The sequence below is a fragment of the Mauremys mutica genome, chromosome 3 (assembly GCF_020497125.1).
Source record: "Mauremys mutica isolate MM-2020 ecotype Southern chromosome 3, ASM2049712v1, whole genome shotgun sequence".
In the NCBI taxonomy this organism is placed as follows: Eukaryota; Metazoa; Chordata; order Testudines; family Geoemydidae; genus Mauremys; species Mauremys mutica.
In genome coordinates, this window is record NC_059074.1 from 94,644,343 (window position 1) to 94,657,250 (window position 12,908).

A 12,908-nucleotide genomic window follows, 5' to 3' on the forward strand; every position below is an offset into this window, starting at 1 on the left:
CCGCCGAAGACCCCGGGCCCCCGGAATCCTCTGGGCGGCCATGAAGCTAACACACAAGATGTGACTAAAGTGGTTTCTGAAATCAGTGGACAAGAATCCACTGGTGATGGTGCATAATGGCCCTAATGATGCTGCTTCACGGGACATGCACAGAAGCAACTCACTGGCTCACACCCCTTTGTGGCTGGGTACAGGGTCTTCCCCCAGTCACCTCCTCCTGTTGGTTACCTCCGTCTGGGTCTTCTGTGGCCTTGCCCTCCAGCCATGCCACTTGAAAGTTCAATCCCTGGCTGGGGTATCCAGGTCCAGTTGCAACCAGTCAGGACCCAAGCTGCCTTCTCGCAGCTGGCCTCTTCAAAGTCCCTTCACTCTGGGGAGGGACCAGATGACAACTTGGTACCAAACGTGGAATTATGAGACAGGGCTATGCAGTTCAGATGACCTGCATCTCAGCAGAAGAGAAACCAGTCTTCTAGGGGACAGGCTGGCTAAACTAGTCAGAGTGTTTAATCTAGTCTTGCCAGCTAGCTGGATTTTAACTGGCCTGGCCAGTTTTTATAGTGCTTTGCTGGTTGTAAGTTGCTGGTGAAAATGTGCTTGTCTTTTCCCCACAGCACCAACATTCCCTCTTGAGCTATGTGCATGCATGGCAGCGGCCGCCCAGCAATCTTGTAACTACAGCACGTTCATTTCACGTGGCTGAGAGGGAAGCATGGCCGGAGCAGCACCCCAGTCCCATTGCATGTGCCGGGCCCTCAATCTGCTGCAGCATCTCTTGCCACGGGGAGCGGGATGGACCCAAGGCTCACCAGCAGGGAGGGGTAAGTAGTGAGGACCAAGATGGGGGAGTCAAGAGCTTCTAGAAGGGATGGTAGCAAGGGCTTCCTCAAGGGCTGAGGCTCCTGGGAAGGGGTGGGTATAGGTGGGTCATAGGAAGGTAAGAGCAAAGAAGACTTGAACCACCATTTGTGCCCAGCCTCCACCTGCACTGCTGCCTTCATGAGGGGTGCAGAGGGGGTTTCAGTCTGCTAGTGTGGGGGCACCTGAGAGGGGAAGAAGATGGTCAGGCGGGGGGGAGGGGCAGTGTCTCGCTCTTTCTGTGTCTCAGTGGCAACCTTCTGTTAAACTAACAACGAATGGGGAGGGTGAAAAGGGGGAACTAGTGAGCACTTGGTTAGCACAAAGAACAAGAAGCTCAGAACAAAATTAATCAAAGCGCCAAAGGATGAAATTCTTTAATTGCCTGTACACCAATGCTAGGAGCCTAGGTAATGAAAGAGTAATTAGAATTGTTCATTTATGAGCATAAATTCAACCTATTTGGTGATACTGAAACTTGGTGGGAAGTATTGCGTGAATGGAATGTTAAAATCAGTGGTCTCAACCTATTTAGGAAGAAGGTTTGATTGGTCAAAAGGGGAGGGGGAGTGGCACACTAGGTCAACAATGACATTACCGATTTCCAAGCCACTGACAACTCTGACTCAGCAATTGATTTTGAATGCTTATGGATCAATGTCCTAACATATAAAACACAGACAGGTGTCTGCTACAGACCACCAAATCATACCCAGAGAACAGGATGACCATCTCCTTAAGCACCTAACTATGGGGGGAAGGTTATCATGGTGGACTTCAATCTGAGTGACATATACTAGACATCTCGAGCTGCCATTACTAAAATATCCTCAGCATTCCTAACAATTATAAATGACAAATTTCTAACTCAAAAAGTGTTGCATCCAGTTCTGTAATAGACTAGATCTTGACAGACAAAAAGGAATTGATCACAGAACTAAAACTTAGTGGTTGCTTAGGTGCAAGTGAATATGACACATCTCTTATGTGCAAATTGAATAAGGTCCAAATCTGTAATATGTATACTTGGGCTTTAAAATGATCATCTTTGCAAAGCTGAAAACAATTATGAACTAAATCATGTGGGAGAAAGAATTTAAACAAAAATGTGAATGAAAATTGAAAACTGTTTAGGGACATTGTACTAGATGCCCAAATAACCACAGTTAGAAAGGCCACACTGGTTTTAAAATGTTTGGCTTAGAGGGGAAGTGAAAGTAGCTATAAAAACTTTTTAAAGATATATAACAAATGATGGGGCGAGGGAGGTTGATACCAATTAATATAAAGTAGAGGCTAGGAATTATAGAAAATTGTTAAAGGAAGCAAAAGGGCACAAGGAGAAATCTATAGCCAGTAGAATGAAGAACAATAGAGTTTATTAAATATACTAGGAACAAAAGGAATTGTAACAATGGCATTTGTCCACTGCTACACAGAAATGGTGGAATTTACAATAATAATGCAGAAAAGGTAGAAGTGATTAATAAATATTTCTGTTTTACGTTTGGGAAAAAGCCAGATGGTATAGTCAGTCATCTGATGATGAAGAAATTCTTTCCATTCCAATAGTAATTCAAGAGGATGTTGAACAGAATCTACCAAAGTCAGACATTTTCAAAGCAGCATGTCCAGATACCTCGCATCCAAGAGTTTTAAAAGAACTGGCCAAAGAGCTATCTGGACCATTAATGTTGATTTTTTTTCAGTAAGTCTTTGAACTCTGGGGAAGTTCCAGGGGACTGGAAGAAAGTGAATGTTGTGCCAACATTTAAATGGGATAAACCAGGTAATTATAGACCTGGCAGCCTGACATCGATCCTGAGCTAAATAATGGAACAGCTGGTACAAGATTTAATTGATAAAGAATTAAAACAGTATAATATAATTCATAGATTATGAATCCAGAAGGGACCATTGTGACCATCTAGTCTGGCCTTCTGTGGAAGGGACAGACGATAGGACTTCCCTGAACTAGCTGGTGTTTGAACTAGATCATATATTTTAGAATTCATTGGTCTTCCATTCTGATAATAGCCCTTACCAAGAAAGCTGCTAAAACCGAATCAGTATATGGCTGGCAATCACTTGAGTGCCAAATGCTTTGGTGGCATAAGATTGCTAGTGATGGGCATAAACTGAAAATCCATCCAGTCCACCTTGAAATCCAGGTGGCACTCGATCTGCAAGGAGGCCACATCCCTTTGGGATTTTTCCATGATGATGGTTATATATATTTTAGAAAACATCCAATATTGATTTAAAATTTTCCAGTGATGGAGAATCCACCACGATCCTAGGTCAGGTGTTCCAATGGTTAAGTGACTGTTCAAAAAGTGTGGCTTATTTCCAGTCTGAACTTGTCTAGCTTCAAACTCCAGCCTTTGGATCTTGTGAGACCTTTGCCTGCCAGATGAAGAGTCCTTTATTACTGGGGGGGAGGGAGGTTATTCCACATACAGGTATTTATAGACTGTAATCAGGTTACCCTTTAACCTTCTCTTTGTTAAGATAAACAGATTGAGCTCTTCTCATAAGGCATTTTTTTCCAATCTTTTAATTATTCTTGTGGCTTTTCTCTCAATGCTCTCCGATTTATCAATATTCTTGAATTATGGAAGCAGATTACAGTAAGCCAGTTGCAGTCTCATTAGATACAGAGGAAATATTATCAAATACAGGGGTAAGATAACCTCCCCACTCCTTCTCAAGATTCCTCTGTTTATACAACCAAGGATCACATTAGCCCTTTTGGCCGCAGTGTTGCACTGGGAGCTCATGTTCAGCCTCCAAGTCCTATTCAGAGTCACTGCTTCCCAGACTACAGTTCCCCATCCAGTAATTATGGCCTGCATTCTTTGTTCCTAGATATATGACTTTACATTTGGCCATACTGAAACACATATTGTTTGCTTGTGTCTACATGAAGAAGTGATCTAGATTGATCCAGGGCCGGCCAGAGGGGTGGGGGCAAGAGGGGCAATTTGCCCCAGGCCCGCGTAGGGGCCCCCATGAGAGTTTTTCGGGGGCCCTGGAGCGGGGTCCTTCACTCGCTCTGGGATGCCCGGAAAACTCTTGTGGGGCTGGGCCCCGGCGATTCTTCCGCTCCCGGTCTTTGCTGGCGGGGGGTCCTTCCACTCCGGGGTGGAAGGACCCCCCGCCAGCGAATTACTGCCGAAACAGGGTGGCAGTAATTTGGCGGTGGGGGTCCCCCGCCGCGGGTCTTCAGGGCACTTCGGCGGCGGGTCCCGGAATGGAAGGGCCCTCTGCCACCGAAGACCCCAAGCCCCCGGAATCCTCTGGACGGCCCTGGATTGCTCTGTGTCAATGACTTCCTTATTTACTCAGTCTTTTAGTTATCTACAAATTTTATCATTAATTCACATTTTTATCAATTAAATGGAAGAAAAAATAAATAGCGTAGAGCCAAAAAACAGTCCCCGTGGAACTCCTCCAGATGCATATCTGCTCAGTAATGGTTCCCTGTTCACAATTACATTTTCAGACCTATCAGTTAGCCAGTTTTTTAATGCATTTAATGTGTGCAATGTTAATTTTGTGTTATTCTAGTTTCTTAATCAAAATGTTGTATGGTACCAAGTAAAATACCTTACAGAAGTTTAAGTATATTGCAGCAACACTGTTAACTTTATCAACCAAACTTGTAATCTGATTGGAAAAGGTATCAATCTATTCATGCCACATTTTTTTTATGGAAAACAGATCATGTCATACTAACCTGCTATCTTTTTTATGAGGTAACTGAGAACCAGAATGTTTAGATGACTTGCAAAAGGCTATAGAGGAGGTTTGTAGCAGACCTAGTAACAAACCTCGTCTTGAATCCTTTAAATGACTCCTATTTTACTCACTAGACCAAAGTGTCTGTCATACAAATTGCTTCAAGTCTCTGCACTTAGACGAGGTGAAACAGGGGACCAATAATGCTCACCCATCTTTCTATAATGCTTTAAGAGCTACAAATGGAAAAGACCTAGTTTAATGGAAAGCATTATTATTCGCCATATCTTGCAAATGTGCTAACTAAGGCACAGACAGGTTTAGTGATTCGCTTTGAGGCACAGCAGTCTAATAATGTATGCATTAAGTGGCTTGCTCCAAAGCCCACTGAACTCAGCAGGAGTTTTTCCATTGACTCCAATGGAAATACCAAACAGACAAGGCTCTAGATGTGGGTCTAGTAATTAACTTATTATGACTCTGCCAGCATTCTGAACATTGGTAGGCTGTGTGGTGCAGGCATACATGGCCGAGTTACCTACCTAGTAAACATATGTAGATTGTCAGGTGTGCATTGAGGTCTCCATAGGAGCCATTAACTTCTTGGGCAGCACCACTCACTCCTTCAATATAATCTAATAATCTGGTGCTCTATCCCATTCCATTTCCTTACCATTTTGAAACCTGCATTATCAGTTACCGCATAGAAGAAAAATGTGTGTTTAAATCCCCCCCCACACACACACCCTACACTTGGGAAATTCCCACAACAAAAAAGTTATTTCAGAAACCAGTTAAGATTGCTAAGTAACAACAATGTAGTTTACCTATCACATCACTTACAAAAGCCTGATTGCTCAAAAACAAGAAAGTGAATAGGTAAGGATGTCACATGTTAAACACACTATTCTTACTACTATAAAAAACTTGATATATTCATCAAAAACTGCAGGCTGGGCTAGAGGTGGTTTAATAGAAAATCTCCATTACATTAGCCAGAAGGTAGGTGTAAGGCCAGAGTAGTGGAACCCTACTCCCAACAGGCAAATGGTACTAGGTGGCACAGAAAGAAAAAGCTAATTTTTCCTCCCAGCAGCCAGAGTGTGGTATGAGGAGATTTTAAATTCTCTGTCATATGCTGATGGGATTCCCCAAAGAAGGTATAGTGACAGGCAGCAAACACCTTCCTTTCTGCAACAGAGCACTGCCTCTTTGTTTCACTGATGGAATGATCCCACTCATACTTTGGATTAGCCTCTGGCTAGTTAGTTTGATGAATTTTACAAGTCTTGATTCCATGCATAGGTTGATAATATAGCTCTTGCCATTTAGCTAAAACAGAGCCTTGCTTAAGAAACTTACATATTTAAATCCATTTCAATACTCTGAATATCATTAATTTCAATAGAAACTGCTTCTTAGTGAAATGGATTTCAGGCATCAGACTGTTATATGACAGATGATTTTGTCACTATGCAAAATGTGAAACCTGTAATCAACTTGTTATGGCATTTCAAAAAAGTATGTGACAGTAAAATAAGTAAACTGTCATTTGGGCAATCAAGTCTTGAAATCCTGCAGGAGGAAAAAAAAGTACTTGACATTCAATCTTCATGGTAGGGATGAGGTTCAAAAAATAGTTTAAGATTACTACAGCCTTTCAGGTTTCAACAGAGTTCTCGGTGAAAGGTATTTAAGCTTACAATAATTTTCTGTTATGTATAACATTTGTTTTTTCGCCTCATTGATTTTTTCCCCATCCCCTAGTAATACATAAAAGGTCTATGATTTTAACACGTGTTAGTTCAACTGAAATGACATTTCCTTCTCCCACCACCACCACTGCATTTTACATATTGCCAAAACTAGGACCGGTATAGTGGACAGGTATTTATACTGATTTGCCTAGATTTGTGTCTGATTGTATTGACATGATGTTAATTGATGAGCACATATGCAAAATTGCTTGTGATATACATGTACGGGCATATTACTAAGGAAAATAGTAAACTATGTAAGGTAGCAAAATACTGTTTCTGCTCATTCACCTGGAAACTTCACCATTTGGACTGACATCTCCCCAGCTTGGTCTTTGCTAGGGCTGTCAAGCGATTAATCGTGATTAATCACACAATTAAAAAAATCACGATTAGTTGAACTGTTAAACAACAACAGAATACCATTTATTTCAAATATTTTTGGATGGTTACTCATTTTAAAATAATTTCAATTACAACACAGAATGCAAAGTGTACAGTGCTCACTTTATATTTATTTTTTATTACAAATATTTGCACTTTAAAAAACAAAAGAAAAAAATTCAATTTACCTCATACAAGTTCTATAGTGCAATCTCTTTATCATGAAAGTTGAACTTACAAATGTAAAATTATGTACCAAAAACAAAAAACAAAACCTGCATTCAGAAATAAAACAATATAAAACTTTAGAGCCTACAAGTCCACTCAGTCCTACTTCTTGGTCAGCCAATCACTCAGACAAACAAGGTTGGTTACAATTTGCAAGAGATAATGCTGCCTGCTTCTTGTTTACAATGTCACCTGAAAGTGAGAACAGGCGTGCACCTTGCACTGTTGTAGCTGGCATTGCAAGATATTTACATGCCAGATACACTAAAGATTCATATGTCCCTTCATGCTTCAACCAGAGGACATTCCAGAGGACATGTTTCCATGCTGGTGATGGGTTCTATTTGATAACAATCCAAAGCAGTGTGGACTGATGCATGTTCATTTTCATCATCTGAATCAGATGCCACCAGCAGAAGGTTGATTTTCTTTTTTGGTGTTCTGTAGTTTCCGCATCAGAGTGTTGCTTTTTTAAGACTTCTAAAAGCACACCTCATCCCTCTCAGATTTTGGACAGCACTTCCGATTCTTAAACCTTGGATCGAGTGCTGTAGCTATTTTTAGAAATCTCATATTGGTACCTCCTTTGCATTTTGCCAAATCTGCTGTGAAAGTGTTCCTAAAACAAACATGCGCTGGGTCATCATCCGAGACTGCTATAACATGAAATATATAGCAGAATGCGGGCAAAACAGAGCAGGAGACATACAATTCTTGCCACAATGAGTCCAGTCACAAATTTAATTGACACTTTTTTGTTTGTTTGTTTTTGTTTTTTAACAAGCATCATCAGCATGGAAGCATGTCCTACAGAATGATGGACAAAGCATGAAGGGGCATATGACTATTTAGCATATCTATCATGTAAATGCCTTGCAACACTGGCTACAAAAGTGCCATGCGAACCCCTGTTCTCACTTTCAGATGACATTGTAAATAAGAAGCAGGCAGCAGTATCTCCCGTCAATGTCAACAAACTTGTTTGTCTTAGCAATTGGCAGAATAAGAAGTAGAACTGAGTGGACTTGTAGGCGCTAAAGTTCTACACTGTTTTGTTTTTGAGTGCAGTTATGTAACCAAAAAAATAAATCTGCATTTGTAAGTTACACTTTCATGATAAAGCACTTCAGTACTTGTATGAGGTGAATTGAAAAATACTATTTCTTTTGCTTCTCATTTTACAGTGCATATATTTGTAATCAAAATAATGATATAAAGTGAGCACTGTGCACTTTGTATTCTGGGTTGTAATTGAAATCAATATTGAAAATGTAGAAAAACATCCAAAATATTTAATAAATTTCAATTGGTATTCTATTGTTAATTTTTTGAGTTAATCGCATGAGTTAACTATGATTAATTGACAGCCCTAGTCTTTGCCCATGACCAAAGATGATTTTTGGGAATCTGAGTATAATCAGGTAAGCTATTTCTTAGAGCAAGAAGAGTGTGGAAAGAATACACTCCTCCCTCCTCCTTGTGATCATTTTTATGTTATTAACCTTTTGGTGGAATCACTGATGTCTGAAAGTTAACATTTTGTGTAGTATAATCTTCAGTGAGAAGCAGTCTCCAGCCTAGTTTCCAAGGAAAATCAGTTTTGATCTGAGCATTTGAAAACTGCTTGCTGAACACACACTACAGATCCTAAGTTAATTATGTTTGAACCAAAGAAACAAATACACTGTACATATGTGCACAGCTGACTTTTTTGCACACCGAACTACCTGGGCCACAGAATGGATCCTTACTGGCCTGGGGAAAGACCAGAGTGTCTGTCCTACAGCTCTTTCGGACTAGCTCCGCCCTGGCTGATGTAAAGTGCACAGAAGTAAGCTTCACATTGGTGGATATGGGGATGGGGGCAAGAGTATAATCCGCCCTCACGCCATGAAGTTCATCAGAGCATAAACTTCTTTATTTTTTGAAATAATATTTTATGATTGTAAAGAAAACCTTCCAGAGATGAAACAACAGCAAACTTATGCTGTGCTGGCGAGTCTGTTACAGACCATATAGCTAAATGAGAAGTGTGAACTCTTCACAACCATCTCAGTGAGGGTTAACAAACTCCCTCTGGAGGACAAGTTAAAGGTCATCATTGTTAACAATATTTGACTGGCATTGGTTAGGAGGGAGGGACATGTGCCTAGCTCTTCTCATGCAAGCTGGGATTTGAACAGGAATCCCCATGCTGTTTGCAGAAAACTAGAGAGATTCTGTAATAAATACATAGGTCATGTGAACTTCTCCTGACCTTAACTTCTCATCTGACTGCATAGCAGTGCCCTAAGGATACTCACAAGAGGAGACAGACATAAGGATTTCAAGCAAGTCATCCAAAGCTAAGACATATAGTTGAACTGGCATGTTTATATTCCTTTTTTCTGCTCTGCTAGCTGATTTTCTTTCCTCCTCAGTGCAACTGCTGGTGGAGAGCAGCTGGGGCAAGAATGGAGGGGAATGGTTGCAGAGGTAGAGAGCAGGATCTAGCATTGTGGGGCAGAGCTCCTGCGGAAGAAGCAGGCTCCAGAGGGATGTAGAGAAGGCAGGAGGGAGAATGGTCCAGCATGGAAAGAAACACAAAGGATTAACATGGAAGGGATAGAACAAGATAAGGGCAAAGGGGGTGAGGAAGAAGAGGTGGGAGAAAAGGGGAAGTGAGAAAACAGAGCAAGGGAGACAGATGGAAACAGAAGAACCGGGGAAGGAGGGAACTGTAATAAAGGAGGGGAAGTGGAAGGTACAGAGCTCCATGAAGGACTGTACTGTGTCTGGGCTCAGTTATCATTTTCATTGTAAAAAGTTTACAGTGTAATAAATGTGTAACACACAGGAGTGCTAGTAAGAGGTAACTGCCCCCCAGTCATCTGTCTTGGGCTAGGATCACAAAGGTTACTACCCCGTCACATGACAGTGGTCAGTCTCCACCAGTTCCAGGAGCTACTGTTGCATTGTCTCTATTAAAAAGAAAATCAAATTAAAATCAAACATAATATGAACCAAAATAACAAATACAAATCAATTACATCAGTTAATAAAACACACACATGGAGATGTCAAGGGTGGTATTCAAGGTAGACAACCAGAGTTCTCTGGTAGATGAGAACTATTCTGCTTCTTGCTGGGCATTTGTAACAACTGTCTCTGAATCTCCATGGCTTTCTGATCACATGGCCTCTTCTTGTTCTCCAAATAGCTCTTTCTGCAGTGACTTCCTCAGCTGCGGAGGTGGATTTACAACATGGAGCCTGTGTTTACTGTTCTCCATGTCTTTTATCAGTGACTGGGCAAGCATGTGTAAGACTAACAAATTTATTTTAGCATGAGCTTTCGTGAGCTAAAGCTCGAAGAAGTGAGCTTTAGCTCACGAAAGCGCATGCTAAAATAAATTTGTTAGTCTTTAAGGTGCCACAAGTACTCCTGGTTTTTTTGCGGATACAGACTAACACGGCTGCTACTCTGAAACCTGGGCAAGCATGTGTTACTTCTATCAGCACCATAAATAGCATGCTGGGTGTCCTCAAGAACCAGTCTGACTTTCTGGTTTTGTCTTCTGTTCCCCTCCCCTCACCCCCATGGCTGATTCTCAGTGGCAGTTATGCCATATGACATTGTGGATGGTATAGTTGTTACTTTGGCAGACTGCCAGCAATTTTGTGTTCTGAATTGGACAGGTTCTATTACTTGCAATGGGAGTAATAGTTTGAGCTTCTTGTTGAAAAGTTTCTTCTGTTTTAGTTTCTTGCCCTATAGTGCTTCTGTTGACTTGGTTTGGGGTTAAAAAGGTTATGAGCGCTGTTACATGACAGGTGACTGGACATGGAACACTGGGTAGGGCTGGCCAGAGCTCTGGGCATTCCCTTTCTCGGGTGCTTGGCTGTCTGGGTCTTGCTCATATGCTCAGGGTCCAACTGATTGTCAAAAGTGGGGTTGAGAAGGAATTCCCCCCCCCACACACATCAGATTGGCAGTGACCTTGGGGGGGGGGGTTGCCTTCCTCTGCAGTGTGTGAGTACAGGTCTGTGATGGGGGAGTTCACATGACAGCACCCCTGAAGAAGTTAAAATGGCTCAGAAGGGGGCTACTTGACAGGATGAGCTTCAAATGGGTGAAGTATAGGCTGGATATAAGCCCTAACTGAACCTGAAGCCCAGTTGGGCAGGAAAAGGTTAGACTTGTACAAAGCCAGAGAGCAGAAAGAGGCTGCAGGGGGAATGAGTTAGCAGTCACTCTTGAGATTGAGAGAAAGAAGCAGGAAAAAGTCTAGGGAGAACTGCAGCATGGGTGAGACAACAGGGGCCTTAGCTGCTGATTGTAGGCAGGGCCAATCAGAGGGGGGGCCAGGAGGGCCATTTAGCCTCGGACTCAAGCTTAAAAGGGGCCTCAAATTTAGACACTTGTTCATTTTTTGGCAAATAAGAGATGTGATTTGGTAAAGGACAATTTTTTTGCACAGAAAAAGACTAGAAAAGCATTTGTTAAATAAAAAAAATCAAATTGTGTCTCACTCTTTTTTTTTAGCTTTATTTTGTTTTCATGTGTTGTCATTTTTTATTTTTATTATGGATAGGGGTCTCAAAAGCTGGAAGTGGCCCGGGCCTCTCTGGACCTCTGAGAGGACCTGATTTTAGGGTCCCTAGACTGAAATCCATTGTACAGGGCGGCCATGGGTTCCCCTACCAGCCACTGGGAGTGGCATGGACAGGGCAGTGGAATTTGAAGACTGCCTGAGGCAGTTGGTTTGGAGAGACTTTGATACCCCAGAAGTGAGGAGACTACATTGACCTGGCTGGAAGGCCAAGCCATGAAGAGTAAGCGCTGCAGCTCACAGAGAGTAAGAGAGGCCGCCGAGTGAGAGATTGGGACAAGGGGTCTGGAGAACTGCAAGAGGAGACGTAAAACCACTGGTGAGCTCATCCCCAGATGAGCCACAAGGAAGTGCCACAGTGGTGAGTGGAGTGAACCCTGTGACAGGGTTACTTGTCAGGATTATCTGGATATATCTCACTTAATAATTTCCCCATCATTGCAGGGGCCTTGAGCACTGGCACACCTTGGTCCTTCCTATTCTGTTTATGGCACATAACAGTCTAGAAACTCTTGTGGGTCTCATTTACTTTGGTCTCATTTCTGTTGTTGGGTTTAGTGCGCACCTGCTGGGTGGTGGCCTATAATATACAGGAGGTCAGACTAGATGATCTAGTGATCCCCTCTGGCCTTAAGCTCTATGACTGAATGAGGTGTCAGGACTCACTCAGGCTTACTATTATAGACACACATGATCTCAGCAGGCTTGTGGGTTTAGGCTTTGATAGTGCTCATGCACTGAGTGGTTGGTTTTCTGGAGTGAGGCATTCATTCACAGTAAGTATCCAGTGGCACTGCATATCCATTGTGTAAGTCATTTGTCTAAATTTGATTAGTAAATCTAGTGAGATTCCTGCAATTCATAATTGTTGATATAATTGCTAAAACAACAGCATTAATCAGTAACTCAGCCAAAAGAGTGACTTCCCTGCAACACTGTGTCAAGTGCTTCTGATCACACAGCAGGTAAATGCCTTTGCACGCTTATAGATACTGGATGGTTTAAATGACATAATGCTGTAATTTCCCCCACAAACTTTATCCACATATTTTGGAAACCTTTGAATCAAAAGAGTTCAACACACCAGCCAATGCAAATATTTTCCATAGTGCTTTACAAGACACTGAATTTATCACTTCCAACATTCTTGAAGCAATTTTGAGTGACATCAGAAGTTGTATGCGGTGTTGTTATAGCTGTATCAGTTCCAGGATACTGGAGAGACAAGGTGAGTGAGGTAGTATCTCTTATTAGACCAACTTCTGTTGGTGAAAAAGACAAACCTTTGAGCTATACTGAGCTCTTCTCCAGGTCTGGGAAAGGTACTCAGAGTGTCATAGTTAAATACA

General features: G+C 41.9%; 1 protein-coding gene across 1 annotated transcript in view; it reads left to right on the top strand.

Annotated features, from left to right (window-relative positions):
* Window positions 1-774: 774 nt before the first annotated feature.
* The window catches only part of NKAIN2 (sodium/potassium transporting ATPase interacting 2), an 819,309-nt gene continuing 807,175 nt past the window's right edge, over window positions 775-12,908 (top strand). The window contains exon 1 of the mRNA XM_045008616.1: window positions 775-821. The gene's annotated coding sequence lies outside the window, so the exon portion shown is untranslated. The remainder of the gene's footprint in view (window positions 822-12,908) is intronic.